Raw genomic sequence first — 17,934 nt, 5'->3', positions numbered from 1 at the left:
CTCTGCCATCCAGATCACCCCCTTTCTAAGGTCTCAGGAAAAAGCAGAGGATATGTACTCCATATCCTCTGGCTACTATTATTTTTTTTTTTTACCTCCTTTTATGTGGAGTTCCCTGAGGATTGAGGGAAGGGATTTGATGGAGATCTCCCATTTAGTGCTAAATAGTCCAAGATCTCACTTTGTTTGTCTGGACATTTTTGTTCATTTGTTTTTTGTTCAGGTTTTTGGTTTTTACCTCTCTGTATTTGTTCCAATTTGGTAGAGGAGGAATCTACTCTGATAATGCAGCCATTTTTTTATGCCAGGTTTGAAGTATGAGTCATGATTTCATTACTGACCTGTGTCTCTGTCAGAGAGTTGTTACCCCCAAAATAGTAACTTGTGTTACTATACCAGTGGGCATACCTTGCTTCATGGGTTGATTTTGTAGTTCATAGGACTTGTAGTCAGGTGGGAAAACAGACACCCATTGTTTCCAGTGGCCTATATTATACCTTCTCAAGAACTGGATGATAGAGCAGAAGGTTCTGGTTCTGTTCAAGCTTGATTTCTTCATAACGCAAACAGAGTGTGCAGTTTCTTCAGTAATAGATGTTATCAACTCTCTGGTGAATACTATCTATAAAGAGTGTCAAGAATGTATTTGGGTTGGTACCTCTGGGCACTCTTTGTCACCAACTGATAAAGAGCCACCTCAATCCCTATATTGAGATCTTTGTTTATTATTCCTTTTTCTTTATGTAGCTATTCAAGATGCCTCTTTTCTAATTTTCCATTTTATTTTAACCTATGTATTTCAAATTGACTTACAAAGTAATAAAATTCCATATTATGTCTTAAAGATGTTTTAGTTTTGGTTAATAATTTCTACTTTCTAGGTCATTTAAAAATTGCTCTCACTCCAACCTTGCTCAAACAAAAATTTCCTTCTCCGTTGTGTTGTAAGTCATGCAAGAGGAACAGTAAAACCACTTAGAGCTCATGGAATGCAGCCCACTTGTTAGCACAATCACAATCTGAGGAAGGCAGAACCCTGAGGACTTTTGTCCTGAGGACTTCCTGCTGTTGTAAAGATTTGCTCTGTATGTGGTCTTCTGGACATCATATCCTTCATAATCTTTGAGTTGTGTGAAAACTCTAGCCCTCAAGGAAGTATCACCTGCACTCACAATAATAGTGCTTGACTTTTTTCAAGGATTGTTGCTAGAAAACATTAATAATTCAACCACCACCCTTGGCAAGAACTTAGAGACGTAGATAGATTGTTATCAATGTCCAGCACACTTACAAAGAATTTGGAGAAATACATTGTTAGTAATGTTAGGTTGACATGTTTTTGTCAGTAACACTGATGGAGATAAACTTAGGGAATGATTTGAAGTTTAGAAAGGCACATTCTTTTTTTTATTACATATTTTCTTTATTTACATTTCAAATGTTATTGCCTTTCCTCATTTCCTCTCTAAAAATCCCCTATCCCATCCCCACTCCCCCAGCTCACTAACCCACACACTCTTGCTTCACTGTCCTAGTATTCCCCTACACTGGGGCATAGAGCCTTCTCAGAACCAAGGCCTCCCTTTGGTGTCTAAAAAGATCATCCTCTGATTCATTTGCAGCTGGGGCCATGGGTCCCTCCACATGTACTCTTTGGTGGTTTAGTGCCTGGGAGCTCTTGGGTACTGGCTGATTAATATTGTTGTTCCTCCTATGGGGCTGCATATGATTGATATGATTTAATAAAAAAAGTGTTGATAAATAGACATGTACCCTGAGGATTTAAAGTAGAAATGACTGTTATTTATACAAATGTTTAGATTTGTGATTATTTTAAGAATTTTATAATATCACATTTTACAATAAATAATAAAATATTTGATCTTTTCTTTGTAAAATCAAATTGCAAGCTGCCAATAACAAAAATCTGGCTGAGAAAATTACCTTGCTTGCTTACCCTTTGTTAGTCTCTAACAAGTTGCTTAGTTACAAATGTATGTGGATTCCTGGGAATAATTTGTTTTTATTTCACCTGCAATACATAAAGTTATTCATGTAAAAGCATTGAAGATCAATTTTTTTCTATGTATATACACTATAATTGTTCACTTAAAGAAAAAGAGACTGTAACCACAAGGTGATTTTTGGACACCATGAGAGATTTTGCTAGAATATATAAACCACAGGAAACAAAGTAAAGTTTGTGGGTCTGTTCTCCATCCATCAAACACATGTATGTGAATGTATCTAAAGGAGTTGAAGCTTTGCTCCATCCACCCAGAGTGTGAATGTATATTTGTATGTATGTATGTATTTATGTATGTATGCGTGTATATATGTATGTATAGATGGATGGATGAATGGATGTGAATGTGTAACTGTTAGAGCTTAGTGAAGCTTGTTATATCAACTTGGTGTGTGTGTTTGTGTGTGTGTGTGTGTGCATACACGTATTCATGTATGTGTGTGCATGCACATATTCATGTATGTGTATGTATGTGTGTATGGTAAACTACATTGGAATACTAATCAGCTATTAAGAATGAATATCATGCGTTCTGCAGGCAAATAAATGGAACTAGAAAATATCATTCTGAGTGACATAACTCAGATCCAAAAGACATGCATTCTATGTACTTAATAACCAGATATTAGCCACAGAACTCAAAAAGATAACATTAATTTCTTTTTAAAAAGGTCACTATTAGATAAATCCAACATTAAACTGAATATAAAGATATTTAAAAATAAGAGCTCAAAATTAAAACATAAAATTATGAGCAAAATAATAAAATGTCACAATTCTAATCTTGACAGTAGTCCACTAGAATATAATAATATTCGTCAAAGTAGAACCTCGAGTAAGATTTATATTGAAAATTAGAAAAATAATATTAATATATCCTAACTAAATTATTTTATACTTTTTATATAGCATAAGTAGACCTTTAGGTACAAGGATATAAAAATATTAGGTAATATCACATACAATAGCAACGAATTGATAAAACTCATAGCTCTAAGTATTAATATACAATTAATATGCATATATCATACTATTGACAAAGAATGAAGAGAATGTATTTTATAATATAGGAAGGAATGTTCATCTCTATTAATTAAAATCTTTAGATATCTATAAAGCAAAAGACTCCATCAAAAGGACAAATCAGCAACCAACAAATTGGGAAAAGATCTTCACCAACCCTACATCAGATAGAGGGCTAATATCCAATATATACAAAGAACTCAAGAAGTTAGACCCCAGAAAACCAAATAACCCTATTAAAAATGGGGTACAGAGTTAAACAAAGAATTCTCACCTGAAGAACTTCGGATGGCAGAGAAACATCTTAAAAAATGCTCAACTTCATTAGTCATCAGGGAAATGCAAATCAAAACAACTCTGAGATTTCACCTTATACCAGTCAGAATGGCTAAGATTAAAAACTTAGGAGACAGCAGGTGTTGGAGAGGATGAGGAGAAAGAGGAACACTCCTCCACAGCAGGTGGGGTTGCAAATTGGTACAACCACTCTGGAAATCAGTCTGGTGGTTCCTCAGAAAACTGGGCACCTCACTTCTGAAAGATCCTGCTATTCCACTCCTGGGCATATACCCAGAGGATTTCCCAGCATGTAATAAGGATATATGCTCCACTATGTTCATAGCAGCCCTTTATAATAGCCAGAAGCTGGAGAGAACCCAGGTATCCCTCAACAGAAGAATGGATTAAAAAAATGTGTTATATATACACAGTGGAGTACTATTCAGCCATTAGAAACAATGAATTCATGAAATTCTTAGGCAAATGGATGGACCTAGAGAACATCATACTAAGTGAGGTAACCCAGTCTCAAAAGATCAGTCATGGTATGCACTCACTAATACGTGGATATTAGCCTGGAAAACTGGAATAGCAAAAAACATAATCCACACATCAAATGAGGTACAAGAAGAACAGAAGAGTGCCCCACTGGAAAGACTCAGTGTAGCAGTATAAGGTAAAACCAGAACAGGGAAGTGGGAAGGGGTCGGTGGGAGAACAGGGCTAGGGAAGGGGTCTTATGTGACTTTTGTGGAGTTGGGGGGCAGAAAAGGGTAAATCATTTGAAATGTAAATAAAAAATATATTGAATAAAAAATATAAATGAAAAAATCTGTAGATATCTATATCAAATAAACAGAATTATAAACTATAAATAGAAACTCTGAAAGCCAAGATGTGGTATTTAGAGATTTTTCTGCAAATTCGACAAAAAGCATCAACATCAAGAGATATTAAAATAAAATCACTGCCCCTTAGGTTTGTAAACAAGGAAAAGAAAAACAAGTTATATCAGTGCAATGTAAAAAGATACAAACAGGATGGTCTTTGTTATATGCTTCTAATGTAATTAATATTACCATCTACATGTAAAGATTAGGTAAAATAACTTTGAAAATTCAGAGGAAACATAGTATTTCATCATTACCAATGAAATTTTCTCCATTTACAATAATAAAAACTTGCTGCGTGGTGCTGGTACCTGCATTCAATCTTGGAGTGGGGCAAAGGCAGGTGGATCTCTGAATTAAATACCAGTGAATTGCAGAACAGCCAGCTAGTCACCAAGAAACCCTGCCTTAAACAAAAAACAAACAAACAAACAAAAACAAAGCAAATAAAGAACAAAAATTAACAAGAAAAGAAAGAAAGAAAGAAAGAAAGAAAGAAAAAAAGAAAGAAAGAAAAAGAAAGAAGCGAAGAAAGGAATGAAGAAAATAGAAAGAAAGAAAGAAAGAAAGAAAGAAAGAAAGAAAGAAAGAAAGAAAGAAAGAAAGAAAGAAAGAGAAAAAGAAAGAAGGGAAGAAAGGAAGGAAGAAAAAAGAAAGAAAGAAAGAAAGAAAGAAAGAAAGAAAGAAAGAAAGAAAGAAAGAAAGAAAGAAAGAAAGAAAGAAAGAGAAAAAGAAAGAAGGGAAGAAAGGAAGGAAGGATAAAAGAAGAAAGATGGAAGGAAGGAAAGAAAGAAAGAAAGAAAGAAAGAAAGAAAGAAAGAAAGAAAGAAAGAAAGAAAGAAAGAAAGAAAGGAAGGAAGAAAGCAAGCAAACTGGGGTAAAGAAAATAATTAGCAAAGAAAAAAATCCTTGGCAAATAATCTAGTAAAAGGGCCTTTAATAAACACTTCTTGGAGGTATTTTGATTAATATCAAACTTCTTTTGTATTCTTTCTTGTTTTTCTCAATATTGACTCAATATTTTCTCCATATTTAAATGTAAAATGAAATTTAAATTAATATTGAAAGAAAGAAAGGAAATATTGTGTTAATGATAGCCTTTAGGACAGAGAAATATAGATCTAATTTTCCTAGTCTGTGAATGGTAATAAAACACAGGAGGATCAAGTGTTAATCTTTCATTTCAGTTAGATCATAACATGGATTTATTGAAATTACTCAAATGGACAGACACATTATTTTAAAGAAAATGTTTCAATAGCAATTGTGAGAAAATATTTCATTAAAAAGACAGCAACTCTTCAATTCTAAGATAAAACTCATATATCAAATAATAGAATTTGTATTTACAGTTGAGTGTGAAGAACTGGGTATATTGACTTAAGGGTCAATGTGTGTCCCTTGAACATAGGCCACACTGTTAGTGTGTTATAGAGTTAGCTAATAATGCTGTAAGTTTCAAATATCAAAACTTTGCTTGTCATGGTTAGAGCCAATCTTACATCACAGATGAAATGCTGGAAACAAAGAAAAATGTGATCACACCATAACAGAGATCAATTTAAGTGATACAATGTCCTGTTAATGATGTAAAGGCTATGGTAAGGTAAGGCAACTATATGTTAGAACCAATTCAATGGTGATTACAAACAGGTTTCAGTTCAAGAACTCTTTAATTATGTCCTTACATGAAACCTGAGGCTTTAAGATTCACTTCTCTAAGGTGATTTATACTACTAAAAATTCAGTTTCTATGCCAAGGCCCTTAAATTCTCTCTAACAACCCTATAGTCATTTTCAGAATCTTCATTAACATAACTAATTTTATATGTACTGTTTCTATGAATGCTTATAGTTTACTCAATCACATAGCAGTCCATAAATAATGTCATGTATTGACTTAGGGGAGATTTTAAAATAGATCACTGGAATAGAAAATGATGTAGGTTTTTAGAGAACTTGACAGTTGAGGTGCTTAATTGTGGGTCCATTAGAGTGGATCATTTCCTTCTTTTTTATTTTTAAATCCCTGAAACATAAATCAAGGTGGCCTAATTGAATTTATGTAGCTATCAATAAAGCACTTTAAATTTTGTGTGTCATCACTGCCCCTAATTTGAGATAATTTATAGTTTTCAGTTTCAAAATGAAGTTTTCAGAGGCAAAGTATATTGGAATGACAAAGTATGTCTTGTGAATTACAGCTCAAATTACTCTACTTTTAAGGTAATGTAAGAATTTGTAGAGCGGAAGACAGATGATTTTTCTAGTCAGTGATAAATAATTTTGGAGAATATAAAATTATAGGCCAAATATTATAATTCACCTATTTCATTTTTAAGTTATTTCTAAATACTTAATTTAATTAAAATATTGTCCTATGCAATATAATGTATACTTGATATTCACAGTATTTTAATTAAGGGATATGCATATTCTGATTTCATAAAACATCAATTTTATTGTTTTATTAAAAAAGTGCTGTCACCAGAAACTCTTAATTTAGACACAGTTTAATAGAACTCATATAGTCATGTTCAAATAAGGACATCTTAATGATCACAAAAAGTGACTTGTTCATCATTAAAATGTTTCTTCTGCAATAGACACAGTATAAGAAGAAAACAATAAACGAAACAGAATCCACATGCCAAGGGAAAAGTTTAAAATCTCTCTTCCATTTTTATTAGGTCTTTAGAACTTAGTTTGTCTCTGGTATCACTTCTCTTCATGAATCTTCTTCAAAATCTTAGATTCTAAGCAAGAATTAAATTAATTCTCGCCTAAGTCAATACATGACAGTATTTATGGACTGCTATGTGATTGAGTAAACTATAAGCATTCATAGAAACAGTACATATAAAATTAGTTATGTTAACGAAGATTCTGAAAATGACTATAGGGTTGTTAGAGAGAATTTAAGGGCCTTGGCATAGAAACTGAATTCTAAGCAAATAGCAGGAACATTTTGTTTTATACTCTCTTCCTATATTTTAATGTATCCAGGGGATTTTTTCATCTCTCACAATACCTTAGAAAGGTGACATGTCTTTTATCTTAAAGTGCTGCACAGGAAAAATATGTACCCAAGAAGAGTGGACACACTACAAGTGACCATCAGTTTGTGGACAAATAGACACTGAACAGGTAAATGTGAGGATGTCAACACAGAAACACAGACATGTGAACACACCTCTCAAGAGAATTATTTTTAATTTATTAATCTAGTTTTGATTCTAAGATATTTCAAATATAGGGCTCATTGTCATCATTATATTTTTATATTTATTAATTTCTTCTAGAATACTACACTGAAAAGCATTTTTCTTTACAAAATTTCTGTCCTATAATATATGCAGTCATTAGGGCCTTGTTTCTAAAAGTTTTCTCATCTACACTATCACTCTGCTTCCCAACTATCAATTTCATTGTTGTTCCTGGTTCATTATTTATACTTGCTAATGTTTTAGTGTTTGTTTGATTGAAACAGGGTTTTCTTGTGTAGCCCTGGCTGTCCTGGAACTAGTTCTGTAGACCAGGCTAGCATCAAATCTGTAGATTTCTATATGCCTCTGCCTTCCAAGTGCTGGGATTAAACAAACACAAGTGCCACCAGTACTTGTATTTGTTATTTGCTACTCTATATTTGTTACTCTAACTTCATTTTTCAAAATCAGAAATGTGTATTAAAATTTTTATCGTTAACTCAGTTTTAATCTGTAGGCTTTAATGTGACACAGAAAATATATTGCTGACCATATGTATCTCCAGAACATTATGGTGAGACCCCAATCTTGTGCAAATGACAACAATGATTTTGGAAGATGGTGTACAGAACACACAATAGGACCAGAGTAGAATGCAATGGGAAAAATGTTCACTCTCTGTGTGGTTAAATTTCTCCCAGAAATTCCTTCTTGGAATGTGCATGTGGGAAGCAGAGTGTTTGCCCTTCAGTACTGTTGAGAGCGAACCTGGCTTGTCTCATAGACCTGACACTGAGGTGAAGATGTGAATTTGACATTTATTTAATATGATAATATTAAATTAATTGATATTAATTTATGATAACATTAATATTAATATTTATTTAATATTGTTTAATTATTAATTTAATTTCTTCAGTTTTAAAAATGTGATAAATCACTCTCCTTTTTATAAATTTTCACAACTTAGCAGATATATTCAAATTAGTTGAACACCATTACCCGGAAAAGAGATTTACACTAAAATATTTTGAAGTTTGATAACTCTCTTTAATTATCTTAAATATATTACACTACATCAAAAGGCATTGACAAATAAATAATCACATTTGACTTTGTTAAATTGTCTCCCTTTTTATAACCTCATGCTTCCTGAGGAAAATTCACATCCTATCTTTTTGATTCTTTTCATATTGAAATAGTATCACATGAGCAAAGTACATACACTGGGATGGAAGGGAAAATTCAATATCTGCAGATGACCAATATACAGGACACCTCTCTTTGGAGGCTAGAAGATAGCTCCTCCACGCCAGACAGATTTGACAGGCAGTGACAGGTACACAGATATTTGCCTAGTCTAACATCACTTGGATGTCAGCAGGTCAGGTTTCTGCCTGCACCCAGGGCCTGGGAAACTCTGTGGGCAGTCTGTGTGCCAGCCCTATCAGGGTACATTTGCCTTGCAAACTATTCGTCATTTGGAGGGGGTCTCTGCCATCTTGGCTCCAAGACACTGGACAAATCTGACAGGCACTGCCAGGTACACAGACATTTGCTGAGTCTAACATCTCTTGGGTCACAGCCAACCAGGCTTCTCCCTGTACACAGGGCCTGGGCGTTTCTGTGGGCCTTCAGTGTGACAGCCCTGTCAGAGGGCATTTGCCTTGCACAGTAATCAGCTCTTGGAAAAGGTCCCCATAGAATCCACCATCTTCACTCTCTGACAGATCAGACAGTCATACTAAGATACTGAGAGACAACCCAAGTATAACATTGCTTGGGGCAAGACATACCAGGGCTTCAAAGGCACCCAAGAGAAGGGTAGCACATCAGCAATCTGTGCCAGGGAAATTCTAGTAATCCAGTGGTACAGAAATAGCCTTAGAGTCTCACAGAAGCTTCAAGCAGCAGCCAGGGACAACAGGACCAACTAATGCCAGAGATAACCAGGTGGCAAAAGGCAAGCATAGGGACGCTATTAACAGAAATCAAGGCAATATGGCAGCATCTGAACCCAATTCTCCAACAACAGCAAGTCCTGGATACCCCAACACACCAGAAAAACAAGATTTGGATTTAAAATCACTGGTCATGATGCTGTTGGAGGAACACAAGGACATAAAAAAATCTCTTAAAGAAATACAGGAGAACATGAATTAAAAGGTAGAAGCCCTTATTAGGGAAACATAAAAATCATTTAAAGAAATTCAGGAGAATATGGGTTAACAGATAGAAGCCAATAAAGAGGAATTGCAAAAATCACTCAAGGATATAGGAGAATTTGGGTCAACAGGCAGAAGTCATGAAAGAGAAAACACAAAAATCTCTTAAAGAATTACAGGAAAACACAAACAAACAAATGAAAGAACTGAGCAAAATCATCTTAGATCTAAAAACAGAAGTAGAAAGAACTAAGAAATCACAAAGGGAGACAACTTTGAAGATAGAAAACCTTGGGAAGAAATCAGGGGCCATAGATGCAAATATCAACAACAGAATACAAGAGATGGAAGAAAGAATCTCAGATGCCAAAGAATAGAAACCATTGACTCAACAGTCAAAGAAAATGCAAAATGCAAAAAGCTTGTAACCCAAAACATCCAGGAAATCCAGGGCACAATGAGAAGACCAAACCTGAAGATTATAGGTATAGATGAGAGTGAAGATTTACAACTGAAAAGGCCAGCAAAAATCTTCAACAAAATTATGGAAGAAATCTTCCCTAACCTAAAGAGAGAGATGCCCATGAATATACAAGAAGTCTACAGAACTCCAAACAGACTGGACCATAACAGAAATACCTTCTGTCACATAATAATAAAAACCCCAAATGTACTAAACAAAGAAACAAGCCAGAGTAGCCATTATAATATCAGATAAAATTGGCTTTCAACATAATGTCATCAAAAGAGACACAGAAGGACACTTCTTGCTGGTAAAAGGAAAAATCCACCAAGAAGGACTCTCAATTATGAACATCTATGCTCCAAATTCAAGGGCACACTCATTCGTAAAAGAAACTTTATTAAAGCTCAAAGCACACATTGCACCTAACACAGTAATTGTGGGTGGCTTCAACACTCCACTTTCCTCAATGGACTGATCAGGAAAACAGAAACTAAACAGGAACACAATGAAACTAATTGAAGCTTTGGACGAATTGGATTTAACAGATATTTATATAGAACATTTCATCCTAAAGCAAAAGAATATATCTTTTCCTCAGCACCTCATCGTACCTTCTCCAAAATTGATTGTATAATTGGTCACAAGACAGGCCTCAACAAATATAAGAAGATTGAACAAATCCCATACCTCCAATCAGATCACTGTAGAGTAAGATTTGTCTTCAATAGCAAGAAAAACAACAGAAAGTCCACATACACATGGAAACTGAACAATACTCTACTCAATGATACCTTGGCCAAGGAAGAAATAAAGAAAGAAATCAAAGACTTATTAGAATTTAATGAAAATGAAGGCACCACATACCCAAATATATGGGACACAATGAAAGCAGTGTGAAGTGAAAAACTCAGCCCTGAGTGCCTCCAAAAAGAAACTTGAGAGAGCATACACTAGCAACTTAATGGCACACCTGAAAGCCCTGGAACAAAAGAAGCTAATTTACCCAGGAGGAGTAGAAGACAGGAAATCATGACTCAGGGCTGAAATCAATCGAGTAGATACAAAGAGAACCATACAAAGAATCAACAAAACCAGGAAGTGGTTCTTTGAGAAAATCAACAAGGTAGAGAAACCCTTAGCCAGACTACCCAAAGTGCACAGAGACAGTCTCCAAATTAACAAAATTACAAATGAAAAGGAAGATATAACAGAAACTGAGGAAACTGGAAAAATGATTAGATTCTACTACAAAAGCCTATACCCAACACAACTGGAAAATTTGGAGGAAATTTACAATTTCCTAGACAGATATGAAATGCCAAAATTAAATCAGAATCAAATAGATCATCTAAAAAAGTCGCATAACTCCTAAAGAAATAGAATTGATTATAGAAAATCTTCCAACCAAAAAAAGCACAGAACCAGATGGTTTTAGTGCAGAATTCTATCATACCTTCAAAGAAGACCTAACACCAATAATCTTCAAATTATTCCACAAAATAGAAATGGAAGGAATACTACCCAACTCATTCTACAAAGCCACAATTAAACTAATAATGAAGCCACACAAAGATCCAACAAAGAAAACTTCAGCCCAATTTCACAAGTATCTTATATGTGTGACCTTATGAATATTGAAGCAAAAATACTAAATGAAATTCTTGCCAACTGATTCCAAGAACACATCAAAATGATCATTCACCATGGTCAAGGAATTTCATCCCAGGAATGCAGGGAGGGTTCAATATACGGAAATCCATCAATGCAATCCACTACATAAACAAACTCAGAGAAAAAAAAAACACATGGTCATTTAATGACATGCTAAAAAATCATTTGACAAAATTCAAAATCCTTTCATGCTAAAAGTCTTGGAAAGAACAGGAATTCAAGGTCCATACTTAAACACAGTAAATGTAATATACAGCAAACCAGTAGCCAACATCAAACTAAATGGAGAGAAACTTGAAGCAATCCCACTAAAATCAGGGACTAGGCAAGGCTGCCCCTCTCTCCATATCTTTTCAATATAGTACTTGAAATTCTAGCTAGAGCAATTAGACAACATAAGGAGGTCAAAATGATACAAATTGGAAAGGAAGAAATCAAACTATCACTATTTGCAGATGACATGATAGTATACTTAAGTGACCCAAAAAACTCTACCAGAGAACTCCTACAGCTGAAGAACAACTTCAGCAAAGTGGCTGGTTATAAAATCAACTCAAGCAAATCAGTTGCCTTCCTATACTCAAAGGATAAACAGACTCAGAAAGAAATTAGGGAAATGACACCTTTCACAATAGCCACAAACAATATAAAGTATCTTGGGGTGACTCTTAACAAACACGCGAAAGATCTGTATGACAAGAACTTCGGGTTTCTAAAGAAGGAAATAGAAGAAGACATCAGAAAATGGAAAAATATTCCATGCTCCTGGATTGGCAGGATTAATATAGTAATAATGGCCATCTTGCCAAAAGCAATATACAGATTCAACCCAATACTCATTAAAATCCCAACTCAGTTCTTCACAGATCTAAAAAGAAAAATTCTCAAATTTATCTGGAATAACAAAAAACCCAGGATAGCTAAAACTATTCTCAATAGTAAAAGAACTTCTGGGGTATTCATTATCCTGGATCTCAAGCAATACTACAGGGCAATAGTGTTAATAACTGCATGGTATTAATACAGTGACAGGTAGATAGATCAATGGAATAGGATTGAAAATCCAAAAATGAACCCACATACCTATGAAGTTGAAATCCAGTGGGGAAAAAATAGCCTTTTCAACAAATTGTGCTGGTTCAATTGGAGGTCAGCATGCAGAAGAATGGGAATTGATTCATCCTTATCTCCTTGTACTAAGCTGAACTCCAAATGGATCAAGGACCTCCACATAAAGCCAGACACTGAAACTAATAGAAAAGAAATTGGGGAAGACCCTTGAGGACATCAGTACGGGGGGGAACGTTCCTGAACAGAACACCTTATAGCTTATGCTCTAAGATCAAGAATTGACAAATGGGACCTCATAAAATTACAAGTTTCTGTAAGGCAAAAGACACTGTCAAGCGGACAAAATGGCAACCAACAAATTGGGAAAAGATCTTCACCAACCTGACATCTGACAGAGGGCTAATATCCAATATATACAAAGAACACAAGACGTTAGACCTCAGAGAAGCAAATAACCCTATTAAAACATTGGGTAAAGTTGCTAAACAAAGACTTTTCACCTGAAGAACTTCGAATGGCTGAGAAGCACCTTAAGAAATGTTCAACATCATTAATCATTAGGGAAATACAAATCAAAACAACCTTGAGATTTCACCTCACACCAGTCAGAATGGCTAAGATAAAAAACTCAGGAGACAGCAGGTGCTGGAGAGGATGTGAAGAAAGAGGAACACTCCTCCACTGCTGGTGGGATTGCAAGCTGGTACACCCACTCTGGAAATCAGTCTGGCTGTTGCTCAGAAAACTGGGCATGACACTTCTGCTTGACCCTGGTATACTACTCCTGGGCATGAACCCAGAGGATTCCCTGGCATGCAATATGGACACATGCTCCAATATGTTCATAGCAGCCTTATTTATAATAGACAGAAGTTGGAAAGAACCCAGATGTCCCTCAGTGGAGGAATGGATACAGAAAATGTGGTATATTTACCCAATGGAATTCTACTCAGCAATTAAAATAATGAATTAATGAAATTTTCAGTCAAATGGTTGGATCTGGAAAATATCATCCTAAGTGAGGTGACCCAATCACAAAAGAACACACATGGTATGCAGTCACTGATAAGTGGATATTAGCCCAGAAGCTCTGAATACCGAAGACACAATTAACATATCAAATTATTCCCAAGAAGAAGGAAGGAGAGGTCCCTGGTCCTGGAAAGGGTTGATGCAGTATTGTAGAAGATTGTCAGATCAGAGAAGTAGGAGGAGATTGATTGGGGAACAGGTGAAGGGAAGAGGGCTTACTGGACTTTTGGGGAGGAGTGATCCTGGGAAAGGGGAAATCATTTGGAATGTAAACAAAGAATATAGAAAATAAAAAAAATAAACATTGCAAGATAACTTTGAATTTCAACCTTGGCTGAAAGGTGGCTGCCAAGGCTTCAAACCTGTTATCTAGTATTTACCCTATATGTTAATTGATCCAAGTTAAAATTCTCTGAACCTGAAATTCTTTCATTATTGAAAGAATTCAGTAAGTTTTAGTTGAATATTAACTTAGTTAATATACATGCAGTATTGACATGGTATTTAAGTTTTACTTGACTATCAACTTAGTTAATATACATGAAGTATTGACATGGTATTTAAGTTTTACTTGACTATTAACTTAGTTAATATACATGCAGTATTGACATGGTATTTAAGTTTTACTTGACTATTAACTTAGTTAATATACATGCAGTATTTACATGGTATTTAATAATACTCACCATATTATTATTCTGCTTATTGTTTCACAGTGGCTTCCACGGAGAATATATTAATAAAGTAGTGTTTCTCACTTCAAAAAAAAGAAGATAGCTCTTGATTTTATGAATCAATAATAATTTATAAATATGATAGGGCTGTAAAGACCATGGAAAACCTAAATAATATGGAGGAAATTGAAATACATGGAATAAAGTAAATTAAATTTAAAAGAAGTTTAGCCATCAAAGCAGTCAGTAGGAAAAAACAAAAAGAAAAAAAAAACAAAATAAAACAACAGCAAAACACCTTCATAGAAAAATCAACAAGACAAGACAAGACATGTGGACTGGTTCTGATCGACTTTACTTGTGGATGGATAAACATGTACTGTTAGATCATTCATTGACATCTCATTCTCATGTCTGTTTTCTCACTTTAACTCAGTAAACAAGTGGTCATTTAATAGAAAAATTAATTAGAACATGTTAAATGTGGTCTACTTAGAAGAGATGTATTTTATTTAAGTTAGAAAATGGAGCTTGTGCTTTTAAAATTCACCAATATGTAAGTCAAGTGCATTCAAATTGCAAACAATGATAAGATATAATTGTATCATAATTATATTTAGATAAAATTTTCATAAATTTTACTTGTTCTTATATTAAACAGTATTTTTCTTGTTTGATATATTTATTCCAATTTGATCTAATGCTTATACAAATCATACTTCTATAGATTAAAATTAATAACTAAAGAAACACAAAGACCATTTATTTTCTTTTGAAATTCTTACATTTTCTTATTTCTTATCAACAATGATGTAATGTGACACAACATTTTTAATGTTATCACAGTCATATTAATATGTCTTTAACTTAATATGTGTGTGTGTATGTGTGTGTGTGTGTGTGTAAACTGGTATTTCAGATTTGATAATATGTTTCACATTCATTGTTAGGAAGAAACAAATGAAAGAAACATATTGATTTTCAAATCAAAAATACCACCTTCAGATCCTAAAAAAAAATGTTAAATATGAAATGTTACTTAAATTTTAAAAGAAAATATGTAAAGATATTTGAAAATTAAGAGGTAATATAGATTTTAAATTTTGTAATGTTTAAACACTAAAATATAGGCTATACAGATCCCCCAAAAATAATTAAGAAATATGAGTAAAGGGTTTTCAAATTACTATGTATTTCAAATAGTAAAATATAAATATTAAAATTAATAAGCATAGTTTTATTAGAAAGTCATAATATATTTCAATATATATTACTAAGCCAGACAAATAAAAATGCCAAAAATAACCCGAGTACATCAAGATACATAACCATTCCATATCAGTCTTTGTGAGTCTAGGTTAGTTCATTCTGTGGGCCATTTTCTTATAGTGTCCTTGACCACTTTGGCTCCTACAGTCTTTCCTCCCCTTCTTCTGAAAAATTGCTGAGCTCCAACTAATAGTAGGTGTGGGTCTCTTCATCTACACCTATCAGTTGCTAGATGAAGTTTTTCTAATGAGGACTATGCTAGACTCTGTCATGTGTAGACGACCTCTCATGGTATGGGTCTCAAACTAGACCAGTCATTGGTTGGCTACTCCTACAATTTCTGTCAGCTACCTTTACTCCAGCTCATCTTACAAGCAGGACAAATTGAAGATTGACAGTTTTGTGGCTGGGTTGGTGTCCAAATTCCTCCATTGGCAGGCTTTTCTGGACAGAAGATGACATATAAAGGCTCTGCTATCCCCTCAATTAGTCTGAGTATTCCCTAGGGAAACAATCCTTGATTCCATGGAGTTTCTATTGCATGCATGGTACTTTTGGAAACAAGACTCAGGTGTTGAATTTATGGCAATTGTTATTATAGATGCTACTGAGACACTCTTTTGAATGGTGGAAACTAAAGCCAGACTCTCTACAAGAGCAGGAAATGCTCACTTATGCCCTTTCTCTCTAGTCCCAACTTAACTGATTTTAAAAATATCTAAATTTATTTATCATCATAAATTAGTTTCTAATAAAAGTAATTAAGATGTACATCTATTGCTCTTGACATTTCTATTAAAACATATTACTAAGAAGATTACAATTTTGAAACCCATAAAATAGTAGGGAAAAACATTTAGTCATACTGACCAGTAAAAAAAGCTAAGTTGCTAATTTGAAATAATAAAAAATGTACTTTTACTCTTGATATTAGTATATTATCTATGAACTATACCTAAACTCTTTTATATTTTGTAAGTTTATTCATTGTATTAAATATCTTTTCACCTACAATTCCAAAATTAAGATATATTATTACAGGACATGTATACTTTGTATTATTAAAAATTGTTAAGAATAGTTTCGTAAATAAAGTAAAAGCAATAGTAAAAATTAAGACTGATATCAAATATATACTTACATGACACATATGTGAGACCATGGTATTTGTATTATAAAAATGGATTGTCAACTCTGCTAAATTTTATGACTCTAAACTTGGATAATTTCATTATACATTAAGAAACTGAGTTTCTTTTTTTGTTGTTGTTGTGATACTTTTTTATTATTCAATATATTTTTTTATTTACATTTCAAATGATTTCCCCTTTTCTAGATCCCCCCACTCCCCAAAAGTCCCATCAGACCCCTTCCCTCCTCCTGTTTTCCCACCCAACCCTTCCCACTTCCCTGTTCTGGTTTTGCCATACACTGCTTCACTGAGTCTTTCCAGAACAAGGCGCCACTCCTCCGTTCTTCTTGTACCTCATTTGATGTGTGGATTATGTTTTGGGTATTCCAGTTTTCTAGGTTAATATCCACTTATTAGTGAGTGCATACCATGATTCATCTTTTGAGTCTGGGTTACCTCACTTAGTATGATGTTCTCTAGCTCCATCCATTTGCCTAAGAATTTCATGAATTCATTGTTTCTAATGGCTGAATAGTACTCCATTGTGTAGATATACCACATTTTTTGCATCCACTCTACTGTTGAGGGATACCTGGGTTCTTTCCAGCTTCTGGCAATTATAAATAGGGCTGCTATGAACAGAGTGGAACATGTATCGTTATTACATACTGGGGAATCTTCTGGGTATATGCCCAGGAGTGGTATAGCAGGATCTTCTGGAAGTGAGGTGCCCCATTTTCAGAGGAACTACCAGACTGATTTCCAGAGTGGTTGTACCAATTTGCAACCCCACCAGCAGTGGAGGAGTATTCCTCTCTCTCCACATCCTCGCCAACATCTGCTGTCTCCTGAATTTTTAATTTTAGCCATTCTGACTGGTGTAAGGTGAAATCTCAGGGTTGTTTTGATTTGCATTTCCCTAATGAATAATGAAGTTGAGCATTTTTGTAATTTTATGAGGTCCCATTTGTCAATTCTTTTTTTTTTTTGGAATTTTTTTTATTCGATATAATTTATTTACATTTCAAAT

This window comes from Apodemus sylvaticus, chromosome 8 (assembly GCF_947179515.1).
Source record: "Apodemus sylvaticus chromosome 8, mApoSyl1.1, whole genome shotgun sequence".
NCBI classification, from domain to species: Eukaryota; Metazoa; Chordata; class Mammalia; order Rodentia; family Muridae; genus Apodemus; species Apodemus sylvaticus.
This window is presented reverse-complemented; position numbering follows the sequence as displayed.